The sequence below is a fragment of the Coffea arabica genome, chromosome 11e (genome assembly GCF_036785885.1).
Source record: "Coffea arabica cultivar ET-39 chromosome 11e, Coffea Arabica ET-39 HiFi, whole genome shotgun sequence".
Classification (NCBI taxonomy): Eukaryota; Viridiplantae; Streptophyta; class Magnoliopsida; order Gentianales; family Rubiaceae; genus Coffea; species Coffea arabica.
The window spans coordinates 23,646,374-23,663,810 of NC_092331.1; positions in this window are offsets into that span (position 1 = coordinate 23,646,374).

Below are 17,437 nucleotides of genomic sequence, written 5' to 3' on the forward strand. Positions count from 1 at the left end.
TCCAAACCTGTTAAGGAAAATAACTTGGGGTGAGCTAACGCTCAATGAGGCCAAGAAATCAAGCAAGCAAGCAAACAAGTAGCACGAACTAACTCAATTAACACACTGAAGAGAGACTTAACACAAATTTCATATAAACGAGCAAGTAGGAAGTAAAACACAAATGAAAAGGATACAGGAGCTCTCAAGAGTTATTTCCATGTCACGACCGGTTCAAGCCATCTATGGTTGACCCTCCGTCAACTCAAGTAGTAACATGTCCGTAGAGCTCCACTTACTTCCTCCATCCACCATATCACCCTCTCGGATCCGAAACCAAACATGCACGAGATGGCATGTGAGAACCCGTAATTTTCCAATTTCTAGGTTTCTCGTATTTTCCATGGCTTGTTTTCTGCATTTTCGTGATTAGAAAAATTGCTAGATGAATTTAAGGAGCAGATATCATTTTTAGATGATTTTTCTAGTATCGAATGGATTTTGAGAAATTAAGAGCGTATACCGGACGTGGGACCCACTAGTGCGAAAAGTTCAGAAAAATTCGGCCAACTAGGTTAAGTTTTGAATACTGGAATTAATTTACCGAGTGTTAAGAGATAAGTAGAGGGTGCTAAGTGGATTGATATAAGAGAGACAAGGTAGGTGAGCATTTAATAAAAGGTGACAAGTGTCACCATAGGAGTGGTTTGACCTTTTGGAAAACTATTCACCCTTTTACCAATTTGGTTAAAATAGCTTAAAAATGACCCAAAAATCATCAAAAAATCCTCAAAGGTGGCCGGCCCTCTCTTTCTCTCTTTCTCTCTCTCTTACTCCAAGCACAAGGAAGAAAACACTTCAATCTTGTTCCAAATCACCAAAACCAACCATCCAACCTTGATTTTGCTCCATAAAACCACTTAAGGAAGTGTTGGTGAGTTGTTGTGTGAAGTTTTTTTGGAAGGTTAAGGTGACCAATAGCTCTCTCTCTCTTGTTCTAAGGTAAGTTGTGAAGAATCACCCTCCTCCTTTAATTGATGCTTAAATCATGCTTAGTGGTAGTATAAGATGCAAGTTGATGGATTATTTCTTGATTTGTGGTTGAAATGATGAAGTTTTATTATTTTTGGGGATTTTTCTGTTTTAATATAAGCATGATTGTGTGGCTATCTATGATGATTAGAAATGGTATATAATGACTCTAGGAGGTGGAAAAAGTGATTAATTGCAACCAATTTCTGGTTTGGAAGAAATTTCAGAAAATTAGGGTTCTTGAGGGAGCATTCTGCCCGAATTTTTAGGTCCTAGTTAGAGGCCGAATTGGCCTTGGATTAAAACAAGAAAGTTGTAGGGAATGACATTTTAGAAGTGCCTACAAAATTTCAGATGAATCGGAGTAGTGTAGAATGAGATAAGTCGAAATTACTATTGCTATTCTGGTTTTACCCGAATGTAAGAACTGCGCCTGTAATTGGTTGTTTTGGTTGGAATTTCTTCCGAATTGGTTGTTGAGGCCTTCTGATGAAATTTAACCCTATTTCTTAGATTTCATCTGGTTTTGGAATTTCTGGATTTGGACTTGGAGAGCCTGAGTTATGATGTTTCCGCTAGAATGCATTTTGGTGAATCTGTTTTACGTTTTTTATGTAGTATCTTGCATTTTTGACCTGTTTTCACTCAAAACTGGGTTGAGTGACCTTCTGTGATGTTGTAGCCCTGTCTTTTAGCTTCAAAATGGTGGGTCTTGTACCCTCATCCGATAATCGTAGTGAAATTGGTGCCATTACCGCAAAATGAGGACAAAAACTGTTTTTTTCAGGGCCAAAGCTAGTTACATTTCCGAAATTTCTGGTTTCCTTTAATGTTTGTATATGCTTATGGAACCCTATTGGGGTCATGTTTGGCCTTGGTTTATGACTCGTTATCGAGTCTCATTGTATTTGTTTGCATGTTGTAGGACGTGACCGTGGTGCACAACGTTCTTTTGACGGAAGTGCATGAAACCACATTTGCTAGCTTGGTGAGTGTACTACTCACTTGTGTGCTATTATATGGCTTTGATATTTGAACTTGAGATGTTGAATATTAATTGATTGAAGTGAGAGTGTACTTTATCACTCTCACTTCTTGTTTCGCATGTTATTGAAAAGTTATTGGAATGTTATATGAAATGTTATATGAAATGAAATACATGACTTGGTGTCGTTTGGATGAGTCTCCAACGACTACAAATGTTATCAATGAGCTCAACCCCATTGGTAATTGATTGAATCGAGTCGGCGAGGGCTTGGTCGTGCCAATTAATGTGCCTTGGGGCAATGTTATATGGAATCTTGTAGTATGATAGACTCTCGATTCCGGTTTACTCGAGTAATACCACAATGCACGTGTTTGGATTTCGGGCCCGGTTGGGGAATGTTAGGTGGAAGGAATGGAAGTAAAGTGGAGTCTACGGTTGGTTATTGTTGAACATTGACGGAGAGTCAATGACGTTCGATCAAGAAATGCAAACGAGGAAAAGGGCTCTTGAGAGCCATCTGTATCCTTTTATCACCATATTTGACGTGTGCCTTTGCTTATGTTTATTATATTGATTGAAAGTGTGAGAACCCGTAAATTCCTCTTAATAATTTTCCTAGGGTTTATCCCCTTTAATGGCATGTTTTCTGCATTTTCTGGCTTAGGAAATTTTTTTTCCTGGTGAATTTTATGAGTAAATATAATTTTTAGATGATTTTTCTAGTATTGAATAGGTTTTGAGAAATTAAGAGTGAATACCGGACGTGGGACCCACTAGTGCGAAAAGTTCGGTAATTTTCGGCCAACTAGGTTAAGTTTTGGATACTGGATTTAATTTACCAGGTGTTAAGGGATAAGTAGAGGATGTTATTTGGATTGGTGTGAGGGGGAACAAAGAGATAGAGATTCATTAATTAGGTGACAAGTGTCACCATTTGGTTGGATTGACTTGTATGACCACTATTCATGTCTTTACCAAATTAATACCAAAATTGACCAAAAATTTCCTTATTTTCTTCTCTCCTTGGCCGATTCTCTTCAAGCAACAAAAGGGAAAGAAAAACTCTCCAAACTCTTGCTTCAATCTTGCTCAAATTCAACCAATCAACCGTTTAATCTTGTTTTTGTTCCATAGAAACCCTTAAGGGAGTGATAGTGAGTTGTTTTGTGAAGTAATTTGGAAGATTTAAGTGCAAGGTTGCTCCATTCCTTTGGGTATCAAGGTGAGTAGTGAAGAAACTCCTTTTCTCTTTCCAATAATGCTTAATGAGCAACCTAAGTGAGTTAAAGTGGTGATCTTTGGTGTTATTTCATGATTTTGGTTGAGATTGATGACACTTTCTATTTAATTTGGATTTTTCTGTTTTCATATGATTATTATTATGTGGTTACGTATGATGTTTGTGAAATGATATTTGAGGAAGCTAGGAGGTGGAAAAAGTGATTAATTGCAAGAAATTTCTGTTTTGGAAGAAAATTGAAAAAAACTAGGGTTCCTTGTTCTTCATTCTGTCCGAAATTTTAGGTCCTATTTAGAGGCCGAACTGGCCTTGGCTTAAAACATGAAAGTTGTAGGGAATGACAGTTCAGAGGTGCCTACAAAATTTCAGGTCAATTGGAGTTTTGTAGAATGAGATAAGTCAGAAATACTGAGACTGGTCTAGGAAGGGGTGCTGCGAACAGGGTTGCCTTCTCACCCAATCTGACCGTGCCTTTTCACCATGATCCTTGCCTGGTATAAAATAGTAGCCTACAAAATTTCAGCTTGATCCGACCACTGTAACATGTGAAATGACTGAAATACCCTTGACTATTTTCGAAACCTGTTTCACGCCCAGATTTCTGTTTTCGTGTAGTCTTCCATTTTCGACCATGAAAATGCACGATTTGGCCTTTGAGGTCTTCTGATGAAATGTAGCTTGATGTCTTAGCTACTATATGCCTTTGAAATTTCTGGATTTGGACTTGTAGAGCCTGTGTTATGATGTTTCCGCTATAATGCGTTTTGGTGAATCTGTTTTACGTTTTTGATATAGTATCTTGCATTTTTGACCTGTTTGCACTCAAAACTGGGTTGAGTGACCTTCTGTAATGTTGTAGCCCTGTCTTTTAGCTTCGAAATGGTGGATCTTACGCCTTCATCCGATAATTCTAGGGCATTTGGTGCCATTACCGCAAAAAGAGGTCAAAAACTGTTTTTTCAAGGCCAAAGCTAATTGCATTTCCGAATTTTCTGGTTTTCTCTAATGTTTGTATATGTTTATGGAACCCTATTGGGGTCATATTTGGCATTGATTTATGATTTGTTATCGAGTCTCATTGTGCTTGTTTACATGTTTTAAGGCTTACTCTTATTCCGGTCATTTCCTAGCTAACTTTTGTACTTGTACTACTTTGAGCCTAGTGAACGGCTTTTGGGAAATGAGATGACTTTTGTGTGAGATGTTGGGACTGATTTGAGGAAATAATGAAGCCATGATGGCTGGAGAGTTAACAAATTTAGGGGAAGTGCTGCCCGATTTTCTAGGCCGTTTGGTTCCTTTAAGTTGGATTTGCCTTTTGGTAGAAATGAAGGGCTTTTGGGTTGTTGAACCTAGGTCTTCATGTTACCTTTTTGTTCCCAAAAATCATGTTTTGCACCCTTGCATTAGTAATTATTTGGCGAGGCATACGACTAGTAGTCGAGCCTCACATGTGCATTCTGTTTACTCGATTCTGGAAGTGAAACCTTCAATTGGTTTATCTTGATTATTTTAGGGTTTCTTGGCGATTAAGGCCAATCTGAAGTGAAAACTTTTGAAGTTGAGCCGGTGAGTGTTCCACTACCTGCTACCCGTTATGTGAAATATCTGAATATCTGAATACTTGATTTATGACTATTGAATCCAAATACTGTTTTGATAAAATGGAGGCGAGGGTGTACTTTATCACACTCGTTTTCTGATCTGTTCATTTGCCAATTTTGAACGCGTATCTGAATCTGCTATCTGTATCTGTATCTGTATCTGTTATCTGTATCTGGATCTGTATCTGTTCTGACGTCATTTGGAAGCTTGAGTCCAACGACCTTTCTGTGACCTATGAGCTCAAATCCTGTGGCAAGGGCCTGGACGATTAGATAACGAACCATGGTAGTCTGTTTTGGGATCTCTGGGTATTGAGACCCTTGATTCCGGTATACTCGAGTATTACCATTTCTGTTCGGTTACGGTGAGCGGGCCCGGTAAAGGGGTGTTTGGTGGACGGAATTCGGTGTAAATAGGGGTCTACGGACGCGTTGGTTCTATATACGTTGACGGAGAGTCAACTGGTTTGGATCAAGTACTGCGCTGGAAATTTGGCTCCTGAGAGCCACCCGTATCCTTCTGATTTGAATCATTGGTTCATTTGCTTTACATCTGGCATGTGTACGTGATTTGCTAAACGTGAAATGCCATGATTTTATTGCTATCTGTTTGGTACCTCATTGAGCGCAAGCTCACCCCTTTCTGTTCCCTTTTGTTTTCCTTACAGGAAAATAAACCCTTTTGGTCTGGATTTGACAAATGGCTGCCAAATTGAGCTAGTTGAACATATCTTTTGTAGAACTCATGTAGTAAAACCCTAAGTGTACTTTTGGGGCGTTTTCTCTTTTGATTTGGCAAACCGTGTATATGTATTAACTTTTGAAAACTTTTGTATGTCATTTTGGATTGTAATCGCTAAAGTTCAGATGTAAATGTTTGTGTGCTCTTTCGGTTGGGTTCTGACGGGTCGGTTACTATTATGGCCGACTCCGGATTTCTTTTTCTTATTTTGGGTTATGTTGCCATTGTGACTTGGTTGCGCGCATTGGTAAGTTCCGGAACGTATTAGATTGACGTAAACGGATCCGCAGTCCTGGCGAGAGCTGGGCAGGCAGTCCGCTAACCCCTTTGGTTCGCCTTAGGGGAAAGTGGGGCTGTTACAGAAAGCTTGATGCTTATATGCACTTGGTTGCGTAAGTGATAGTATCTCACTGGGCAATTAGCTCACACCGTTCCTTTTGTTTTCCTTACAGGAATATAAACTCTTTTGGAATGGCTTTTGATAAGGGGTTGCCGAGTGGTCCCCTAAGTGCATTGTGATCCAACCTTTTGTTTGAATTGTAATTTGCAAACCTTATATGGATAATCTTGTAGGATCACTTTTGTGATGCCATTTTGGCTTGTATATGCTAAATGACAAGTTGTAAATGTATTTTTGATGTTTGGTTGGATTACGGACAGGTTTGGCTTCCAAACGGAAAAGAAAAAAAATTTTGGCGAGGACTGCCTGGCCTGAATCCGGCCAGAAACTGGCCGGATTGTCGGCCGGATTGCCTGGGGAAAATTTGAATCCGGGCTGTTAGCTACTGGACAGTATCCGGCCAGATTCCGGCCGGATTCTGCTGTGCCAGGCCACTATTCATCGTTTCGTTTTTTTTAATTTTTTTTTTGTTTTGGTACTTGTGGTTTGTCCGAGTGCGTTTTTACTTTCCCGAAACATTTTAGATCGCGTGTAACTGCTCGTTAGTCCTGGCGAGAGCTGGGCAGGCAGTCCGTTAACCCCTTTGGTTCGCCTTAGGGGAAGGTGGGGCTGTCACATGACACTACTACTCGAGTATGCCAAGCAAGATCTCAAAAGACCAAGCTTTATAATTTTCCATGGTTCACCAAGCTTCTCGACCAAACCCTTGCCGGCTCGAGTTACGAGGCTAGCCAATGGGTTTTGGGCGTCCCCATGAGTATAAGTGGTTGATGAGACAATGCTCCAATCGACTTAAAATCGGTCATAGTATTGAGTCGGGATGAGAGGCACCTCCCACCCGAATAGAATGTGGTACATGCTGCCGTTCAGTACTCACGATTACAAGCATGTTCAAGTACAAATTCAAGTCACGCAATTCATATTTCAAGTAACAAGTATTCAAGAGGGAGAGGACAAGAGCAATAAAGTACATCCTCACCTCGGCAAGTTCACGAATCATAACAATTTCATGTAACACTTGTACAAATATCATTTCAATCATAGTACATGAAACATGCACTTGACACTCACCAATTTCCAAAAGCAAGCAAGCAATTAAATCCTTTAGTTGTCCGCACCGGGATTCCTTTCGAAATCCTCTAGAACACCTGAAGAAATATCAACCAACCATCACTCACAGATACCCTATGTCACTTAGCATACAAGGAGAAAATTCATTTTCTTAGAACTTAGGACAACGCCTCGATAGAATTTTAATCCATCAAAAATTGAGATTCAAAAATGAAGATTTAAAGTCACAAGCAAACTTGTATCATCTATGAAATCAAGTTTGAAATGGACTATCAATCTCAAAAGATAGTTGGGAATTCTTAAAAGGTTCATTTTGTTGTAACCCAGAAATTTCCAACTTTACGCGACAACACATGAAAAATCATATCTTGAGTTCGGCATGCCCAAAAACTAGAAACTTTATACCATTAGAAACTAGATTCAAAGTATTAAAACTTTCCAGAAGACACTTTTCCCAGATTCCAATCAGAAATCATTCAAATCTCAACTGAAACTTTTTGTTTTATTGAAATAAGGCAGGAACAGTTTTGATTTTCAGTAGAGTTTGAAAATTTGGTAAAATTCACGAAAATTGAATTAGCTTCTAAAATTCATAACACAAAAAAAACTTCAAATCAAGATTCAAATGCATTAAACAGAACTCAATTTGGATTTTTCTACACCAAGTTACAACAGTTTTAAGAAAACTGGTTTTTGGAACTTGTTCCACGGATTCTCAGCCTTGGAGCTTCGACACAGTTTTTGAAATCAGGTCATAACTCACGCTACACATGTCCAAATTGAAAATGATTTATGGTGTTGAAAACTAGATTCAAAAGTCTATAAATCATTAGAGAAATTGTGTTTAAATTCTTTTCACAAGAGGAGTGAAATTGAGCTACAAGATGCAGCTGTACAAGTTTCTCGGGTAAAACAGTAAGACTAAATTAGTCAACTTTGCCGGTTCACTACGGCTCACAGGAAACGAATTAGCAGGGGAATTTTATACCGTTAGAAAGCTCTTAGAGTCTAGTTTCAAATACCGCAAACGGCATTTGATTTTGACTCTTGTACAAAAACTTATAGGCTATTAAATATACCTTGGTCGGCTGTCCTGAGCAAGTTTTTCCTGGTTTGCTTCTTTTCTCAAACTCAACTTTTACCCAATCAAATGAAATGATTTTCGAGAGATAATTTTTACACACACAATCTAACATATAAAAAGCATTTTTGCAGCCATTTGAACAACAAAATTCGAAAATAATTCAAGGGAACAAAGCAGCAAAATTTCGGACAACACCTTCCTTCTTCCTCTTCAAGTTTTCTCTCCAACATTCAAGCCACAAATCAAGCAATAAACCACAAGAATAACAACCAAAAAAGCAAGAATCCTCAAGTCTACTACCTAATAGGCCACCTCAAGACATCTACCTAGATATAATGTGACGCCCCCACTTCTCCCAAGGGCGAACCCAAGGGTATCGGCAGGATGCCTGCCCAACTCTCGCCAAGACTCGATACAATTTCGATTCAAGCTTAAGGATAAATAACCAAATAATAAAAGTAGAAGGTATAAAGAAAAGTTGCTTCCTTAATAAGTACTCAATTCTTACATTTCAAGATACCTAGTCCATCACTTTCCCCAAAATATACAACTATCAAAAGTCATCTAATCAATTATATTCAAAACCCAAATCAAAAGTGCATCAAGTCGGCCTCTCCATAATTCCTTCCATTCCGGCTCCTGTTAAGGAAAACAAATCTAATGGGGTGAGCGAATGCTCGTGAGGCCAAGAAAACATGCAAAACACATAATTCAAATAACAATAACACTTATACGAGAATGAAAGCTATAATATTCAAATAGTTCATAATTAACAATAAAACACACTTGATAAGGATACGGGAGCTCTCAGGAGCTATATTCCACTTGCTTCGCCAGGGCTCAATCAAATACTTCCCCGCGATGACACTCCATCAACCGGATGGATATTAAGTCCATAAAACTTCACTTACTCTTCCCCGTTCACCGTTACACCCCCTGCTCCGGGCCCGCACTTCTTTTATATAAGACGATACTACTTGAGTATGCCAAGTGAGATCTCTCCAATAGATGAAGTTTATAAAATTTTCTCATGGCTCACTAAGTTTCACGACCAAGCCCATGCCGACTCGAGTAGCAAGGTCGGCCGATGAGTTTGGGCGTCCCCCACTATTATAAATATAAGTCGAGGAGATTTACTCCAATCGACATATGCAACCATAGCATAATTCACTATTGCAACACTTCACTTAATTCACTTAGCAATTCATTTCATACAATTCAATATAATTCACTTAAGAGAGAACGAGTGCGATAAAGTACACACTCAACTCGACACTTTCAAAATACTCAATTAATGAGAACAATTAAGCACGTAGCAACACTTCATACACTTGACACTCACCAAGTCAAAATGTGAGTAGTTAAGCAAGTAAATCTTCAGGCCTCCGCTTCGAGATTCTCTTGAAGATCCCCTTGAGCGCCTAAGCAAATAATAATTGACTAGCACTCACTATTACTTACAAACCCCTTGCGAACAAGGAAGAATGTACACTTGCAATACTAAACAATGTCATGAAAGAGAATCTTAATCACTCGAAAATTGAAGTTCAAAAGTGGGGATTTAAATTCCCAAGAGAGACTTGCATTTCCCGTGAAATCAGATTTAAGACGGTTTATCAATATCAAGATAAGGTGACGAGTCCTCAAAAGCTCATTTCATAAGAAATCGGAAATTTCAGCTTTAAGTGACAAATTTGGAAAAATCAAATCTTGAGTTTGGCATGTCCAAAAATGGAAAACTCTACACCGTTGGAAACTAGGTTCGGAGTACTAAAGGTTTCTAGAAGACACTTTTCCAAGATTCTAAACGGAAAGCACTCATTTTTCAACTCAAAGTTTCAGTTCGAATAGGACAGGTTTGAACCAGTCTTGGTTTTGCTGTCATCTTTGGAAATTCAGCGTAATTCACAGAAAGTGAATCCGCCCTTGAAATTCGTAACACAACAAGAGTTCCAAACAAGGTTTTAAACATGACAAACGGAACTAACTTCGGAGGTTTGAGCGTCAAGATATAGTAGCTTAAAGTCGGCTGACTTTTGTACACTGTTCAGGAATTTTCCAGATTTGAAGAGCAAATTTTGGAGCATTATTTGGATATCGAACCGGTCTTGAATTTACACCAAATTTGGTACACTTAGACTTCCATATGTGGACTACCTCTCTATCAAATTTCACGTAAAACTCACATGGGAAAGTAGTTAACAAAACTACCAAAGTTTAGGAAATTCTCAAGGCTAATCTGTCACTCATGCTTTTCTTTTTTTCCAAACATTTTGCACAATGAAATCAGCCCCAATTCGATCCATTTTTGAAACCAAGTTCTATAAACATTTAATGAGCAATTGAAAAGCAATTGACATCGAAATTTTTGAGACATAACATCCCAAAACCACTTTGACCATTCGGCCAGCAAGAAAGGAAAGACTTTCCAGTTTTCCAGCTTTGTTGCACTTTCAAAATCAGATCACATCTCACTCAATAAAAGTTCAAATTGGGAATGGTTGGTGGCTTTGGAAACTAAGTTCAACATGCTACATTTCATCAGAAGAAAATATTTTCAAAATCAGTTCACAAGTGAGAGAAATTTGAGCCACAAGATGCAGCTTCTCCATTCCTCTCGGACAGATAGACATAACAGAACAGCAAACGTTTCCGAAACACTATGGACGACTCAAAATGAACTAGCAGGTGATTTTTATACCGTTGGAAAGCTATGAGTGTCTAGTTTCGAATGCCACTAACGGCACTCAATTTTGACTTGTATACAGAGAGATACTTTCAAATAAAGAGGTACTGTTTGGCTGCCCAGATTACCATTTCCAGATTTCTGTCTTTTCAAAAACTCTAGTTTTGAGCAACCAATTGAAATGATTTTTGGTAGACACTTTGTACACACAATATACCACATATATCACTCAATTTCATAGCCATACAAGCACCAAAAATTAAAAAAAAAACAGAGCACAATGGACAGAATTTCGGCCAGCTCTCATGCATAGCTTGTCCTCGATTTTTCCTTCACTTTCTAACCGTATTCATCTCAAATAACACATAAACAACCACAATCAACTAATTACACCTCAAGTCAGCTACAAATAATCCACCTCAAGACTGCTAGCCTAGTGATTAAAATAAGAAATGAGACATCTCAAGTCCGCTAGCCTATTTCATACTTAGGGTTTCAAACCCATGTCGTCTAAGCTTCATACTTGAAGAATTTAGAAAGATTTGGGGAAGGTGAAGGGTTACCTCTTAACCCTTGATGAAACCAGAAATTTCTCACCACAAAACCTCCAAGAAATCCCACAAGATGATGTCTTCCTTCAAGTTAAGATGGATCTCCAAGAAGTATGGAAGTTGGATGGTGATTTGTGTGACGCCCCGAAAAAAAAAATGAGTTTGAGAACCCGGAAATTTTCTAATTTTCTAGGGTTTATTTTATTTAATCGCCCGCCTTTTCTACATTTTCTTGATTAGAAAAATTCCTCAGATAAAGTTTATGAGCAAAAATAGTTTTAAAATGATTTTTCTAGTATCGGTTAGTTTTTGAGAAATTAAAAGCGTATTTTGGATGTGGGACCCACTAGGGCGAAAAGTTCGGAAAATTTCGGCCAATTAGGTTAAATTCCGGATACTGGTGGAAATTTATCGGATGGTAAGAGATAAGTAGAGGGTGAGATTTGATTGATGTGAGAGGAAAAAAAAAAGATAGGATTGCATTAATGAAGGTGACAAGTGTCACCATTATATTGGATATGACTTATGACAACTATTCACCTTTTGGACTTATTTGACCCATTGATTAAATATCTCAAAATTACCACAAAAATCACCATTTCTTACCTCCTTGGTGGCCGGCCCTCTCTAGCCAAGAAGAAAGAAAAACTCTCCAAGATTCTTGCTTCCATTTTGCTTGAGTGTAACCATCCAACCATTTGATCTTGTTTCTACTCCATAAAACCTTTCCATTTGGTGCTAGTAAGTGGTTTGGTGAAGTGTTTTGGGAAGCTAAGGTGTCCAACAACTCTCCCTCTCTTGTTTACTAGGTGAGTGGTGATTGAACTTCCTCCTACACTTAATGAAGCTTAAGTTGTGCTTAGTGGTAGCTAAAGTGCTGAAATTTGTGGTTTATTTCTTGGTTTGGGATGAATTGGTGAAGTTTTCAATTTATTGATGAATTTTCTGGTTTAATAGGAATGTGATGTTGTGGCTATCCTTGATGATGGGAATTGATGTTTAATGATACTAGAAGGTGGAAAAAGTGGAAGATTGCAAGTAAATTCTGTTTTGGAAGAAATCTGGAAAATTAGGGTTCTTGGTTCTTCATTCTGTCCGAAATTTTAGGTCCTAGATAGAGGCCGAATTGGCCTTGGATCAAAACATGAAAGTTGTAGGTATTGATGTTTTAAAGGTTCCTGTAAAATTTCAGGGCAATTGGAGTAGTGTAGAATGAGATAAGCCGAATTTACTGTTGCTGTTCTGGGTTCATCAGGATGTAAGAACTGCGCCTGTAAGGGGTTCTTTTGACTGGAATTGTTTTGGATTTGGGTGTTGAGGTCTTCTGATGAAATGTAGCTTGATTTCCTAGCTACCATATCCCTTTGGAATTTCTGCATTTGGACCTGTTTAGACTGAGTTGTACTGATTACATCATAGTGTAATTTGTAAACCTGCAATTACGGTTCTGGTTTGTTATTTGGCATATTTGACTTAGTTGTGCTGGGATTTGGACTGAGTGACCTTCTACATTGTTGTAGCCCTGGTTCTTAGCTTCGATATGGTGGGTCTTAGACCCTAATCCGATAATCGTAGTGCAATTTGTGCCATTACCGTAAAATGACGTCAAAACTGTTTTTCTGGTTTTGAGCTTAACTTTCATATCCGGACTTTTCCCTAGCTTGACTTGTACTAGTACTACTTGGAGCTTGCTGGATGGTTATTGGATGAACTTGTTGTTGTGTACCTTTGGGTTGGAATGAGGAAATAATGAAGCCTTGATGGCTGGAAAAGTAAAGAAAGATAAGAGGAAGTGCTGTCCGAATTTTGAAAGGACTTGTTTGCATTGAGTTTGTGATCTAAGACTTGGATTTGAGCAAGGCAATGTTATATGCTGGATGATTTCTGAGCCATTGAGGTGAGTGACCTCAAACTGTTTCCAAATTTATTTTTGAACCGCTTTCTTGCATTATCTACTTTTGATGTGTGCACGGACCTTAGCCCAAGTAATGACCCAGTCCGAGTTCCATTGGGCCCAGTCACACGTGCACGAGCCAAGCTCTTCAAAGAATCCCTCCAAGCCCTTGTCCAAAACCAACATGGAGTCCATAGAGATATTGAAGGCTTGAAGGATTTTAATCGAGTTATCTACACCATGACCCAAGCCCATGAAGAGTCAAGTGGGCCTCCAAATGAGTTGGCCGAATAGGGCCTTAGGCCTTAGTAGTTATTTAGCAATTGATTAGTGTTTAAGTAAGAGCATGGGCCGGCCCATCTTGTCCCAAGACCACGGGCCGACTTTTCCCTTTCCTAGTCCCTTTAGGGTTTCAGTCACTTTAGCCTATAAATAGGCTTGCTTTGTAAGGTTTTAGGTAGACGTTTTATCAATAAAGTTTTGCATATTTTCGATTCTTCTTGAGAGAGAGATTCGACCCCTTTACTTGCTTTGGCAAGGGTTTTGAGCAGTCTTGCGTCCTGTCCTAGATTGTTCTACCGACCTATTCCCCTGGAGTATTCACCTTCATCGGAGTGTCGTCTACCGTCTTGAATCAAATCGTGTTGTCCGTTTGGTTCTAGATCCCGCAATTCCAAGCGTTGGACATCCTCGCTAGATCCTTGGGCAAACGTGCTACGTGTCTCGAAACGTGTTGATCGAGGAACGTATCAGTTGGCTTCAGAGCTTTGGTGAAGGTATCTTCCGTTATATCCGTAGTTTTGTCTTAGTTTTCCTTGTTTCCGCTGCCTTGTTTAAAAAAAAAAAAAAAAAAACGTCACTGTTCATCCGACACTGTTCATCCGCTACTGTTCATACGACACTGTTCACGTTACTGTTTATCCGAACACAAAAATCTGTTGGTGTGTTATCTCCTTTGTGTTGTGTCTAGTTTGTTGATAATTTCTGTCCACAACTTGTTTCTTGCGTTTGAGTCGTTTGTTGCATCAAAAATTCTGGTTGTTGGTGTTTCAACGTTGCTCCCAAATCTGTCTCGTTAGTTGGTTGTCGCTTGGGCAGCAAGAACAATAATGTGACGGCTGCTAGGGTTTCCTTATCTTGCTAGGGTTATCCTTGCGGCTAGAGTTTCTTTGTACTCACTTGGACACTCTCTCTCCTACCTTTTTAGGAAACTTTCCCAAACTCTCTCATCCGTTTTTTTTTTTTGGAAACTTTCCTAAATTCTCTCATCCATTTTTTAGGAAACTTTCCTAAACTCTCTCATCCATTTTTTTTGGAAACTTTCTTAAAGTCTCTCATCTATTTTTAGGAAACTTTCCTAAATTCTCTCATCCATTTTTTTGGAAACTTTCCTAAATTCTCTCATCCATTTTTAGGAAATTTTCCAAAACTCTCTCATCCATTTTTTTGGAAACTTTCCTAAATTCTCTCATCCATTTTTAGGAAACTCACCTAAAATTCTCTCATCCATTTTTAGGACCTTTCCTATATTCTCTCATCCACTTTAGGAAACTCTCCTATATTCTCTTCCTAGATTTTAGGAACACTCTCCTACACTTTCTCCTATATTTTCTCCTAGTTTTTAGGAACACTTCCCTACACTTTCTCCTACATCTCTGTGATTACTCTTGAGGAAGAAGTTGGTGACATTTATTGGACTTGAGCGGCCTTTCTCAACTACCTAACCCAACAGGTAAAGGTATTTGGTAAGTCCATTAGAGTGAGTAATTGTGAGTGATACACGAGTGTCGAGAGAAAACACGTAAGGGAGCGTGAAAAACAATATCTTCGGTTTTGTTACTAACTTTTGCAGGTTCCCTCATACATTCATGGCGAGTACAAGACGCATAAAAGTTAGCTCACCACATTGGCTTCCTGATCCTAAGGGAGTCAAAGAAGTGGCATTACGTGGTGTAGATGAGCAATTGGACATCGTCAAATCTCAGTTGCTTGGTTGGTTTTATACTCGTTGTGGTGTCAAAGATAAAATCTGTAGCTTGGCCATTGATGGGAGTTGTGAAGTCAACCTTGCAAGTGCTATCATGGTTGAGAAATTAAATCTTCCAACCATTGATCATCTTCAACCATACAAGTTGACGAGCACTCATGGTAATGTTTGGGTTACTAAGTACACACTTGTACCTATTCAAATCGGCAAATATGTGGATGAGGTGTTGTGTGATGTAGTCCCAATTCAAATGACACATGTGTTGTTGGGCAAAGCATGGATGTCGAGGCGAGAAATTAAATATGACGGACATACTAATAAGTATTCCTTCTTATTTAATAGCCGTCGTCTTGCACTTGTATCACTTACTTATGACCAACTTTGTATTGATCTAGCATGCATGAAAAGTGAGATTGAGCGTTATAGAATGGAGAAAAAGCTAGATGAGGGAATTGTGCCTGAAGAGGTAAAACCCGAGGGAGTTGAAAATAATGAGATGAAAGGGTCAGCTGTTGAACTAGAAAAAGAGATGGAAAAATCTAATGAGATGGGTGGTAAAAAGGAAGAAAGGAGAGAAAGTGGGCTGATCTTGAGCAACCCGGTGAAGGCCTATTATTTTCCTAACGAACTTACCTCGCTTTGTTTAGTGTTTCTACTTTTATACAGATCAAGCAAAGGCAAGTTGATTTGATCTTGGTGTGTTCCATTCCAAAATCAATTGTAGACTTTGCAAGCCTCCATGAAGTTGGCACTCCAAGAGTTAAACCCCGTTGGTATCCATTCATGGAACAATATCAACTCAAATCAGTCCACACCAAAAGGGAGTTGATTCGAGCTCGTCTTGAAGGGAACACTCCACATTTTGGGGATCGTTGTGTACCAAGGGTTCGTTTAAAGAACAAGTACCACAATGACCATTATGATTTTCGTCTTGCTCTTAGTCCACATGAAGCTCCAACATCACCAAATCCGCCTTGGTGCCTTGCAAGTGTGTTCGAGCCGGAGTTCGATTTCATGGGATACACTTCATACCACTTTGAGGACCCTTACCTCATGACCACAAACGATCAAGTTGAGCATACATTGAAGATGGTTTGTGCGATTCAAGGTTCGACAAGGGTTATGTTCCAACTTAGCCCATGGGCTTTACATTGGATGCCATCTGTAGCCATCATAACAAGATTGAGTCGAAGGCATGTAACTCGTCTTGTCACCATTCGTGCTTCAATTTGTGGGCAAATTGCTTTCAAGAGGGGGGGGAATGATACGAACAAGAGGAGCCACTGGAGCCATGATACCAACCCTTGTTCGTGTCATTCATTTCCATCCAGATTTGAGGACAAATCCTGCTCAAGTGGAGGGGACTGATGTGTGCACGGACCTTAGCTCAAGTAATGACCCAGTCCGAGTTCCATTGGGCCCAGTCACACGTGCACGAGCCAAGCTCTTCAAAGAATCCCTCCAAGCCCTTGTCCAAAACCAACATGGAGTCCATAGAGATATTGAAGGCTTGAAGGATTTTAATCGAGTTATCTACACCATGACCCAAGCCCATGAAGAGTCAAGTGGGCCTCCAAATGAGTTGGCCGAATAGGGCCTTAGGCCTTAGTAGTTATTTAGCAATTGATTAGTGTTTAAGTAAGAGCATGGGCCGGCCCATCTTGTCCCAAGACCACGGGCCGACTTTTCCCTTTCCTAGTCCCTTTAGGGTTTCAGTCACTTTAGCCTATAAATAGGCTTGCTTTGTAAGGTTTTAGGTAGACGTTTTATCAATAAAGTTTTGCATATTTTCGATTCTTCTTGAGAGAGAGATTCGACCCCTTTACTTGCTTTGGCAAGGGTTTTGAGCAGTCTTGCGTCCTGTCCTAGATTGTTCTACCGACCTATTCCCCTGGAGTATTCACCTTCATCGGAGTGTCGTCTACCGTCTTGAATCAAATCGTGTTGTCCGTTTGGTTCTAGATCCCGCAATTCCAAGCGTTGGACATCCTCGCTAGATCCTTGGGCAAACGTGCTACGTGTCTCGAAACGTGTTGATCGAGGAACGTATCAACTTTTGAACTGTTTTCAAAGTTACTTTTGGAACTGTTTTCTTACATATCATGCGTGCTTGCATATTAGTGTCTTGTTATTATCGATTTTGCTTTCAATGATTGTTAAAACGAGTTTTCTAGGCGAG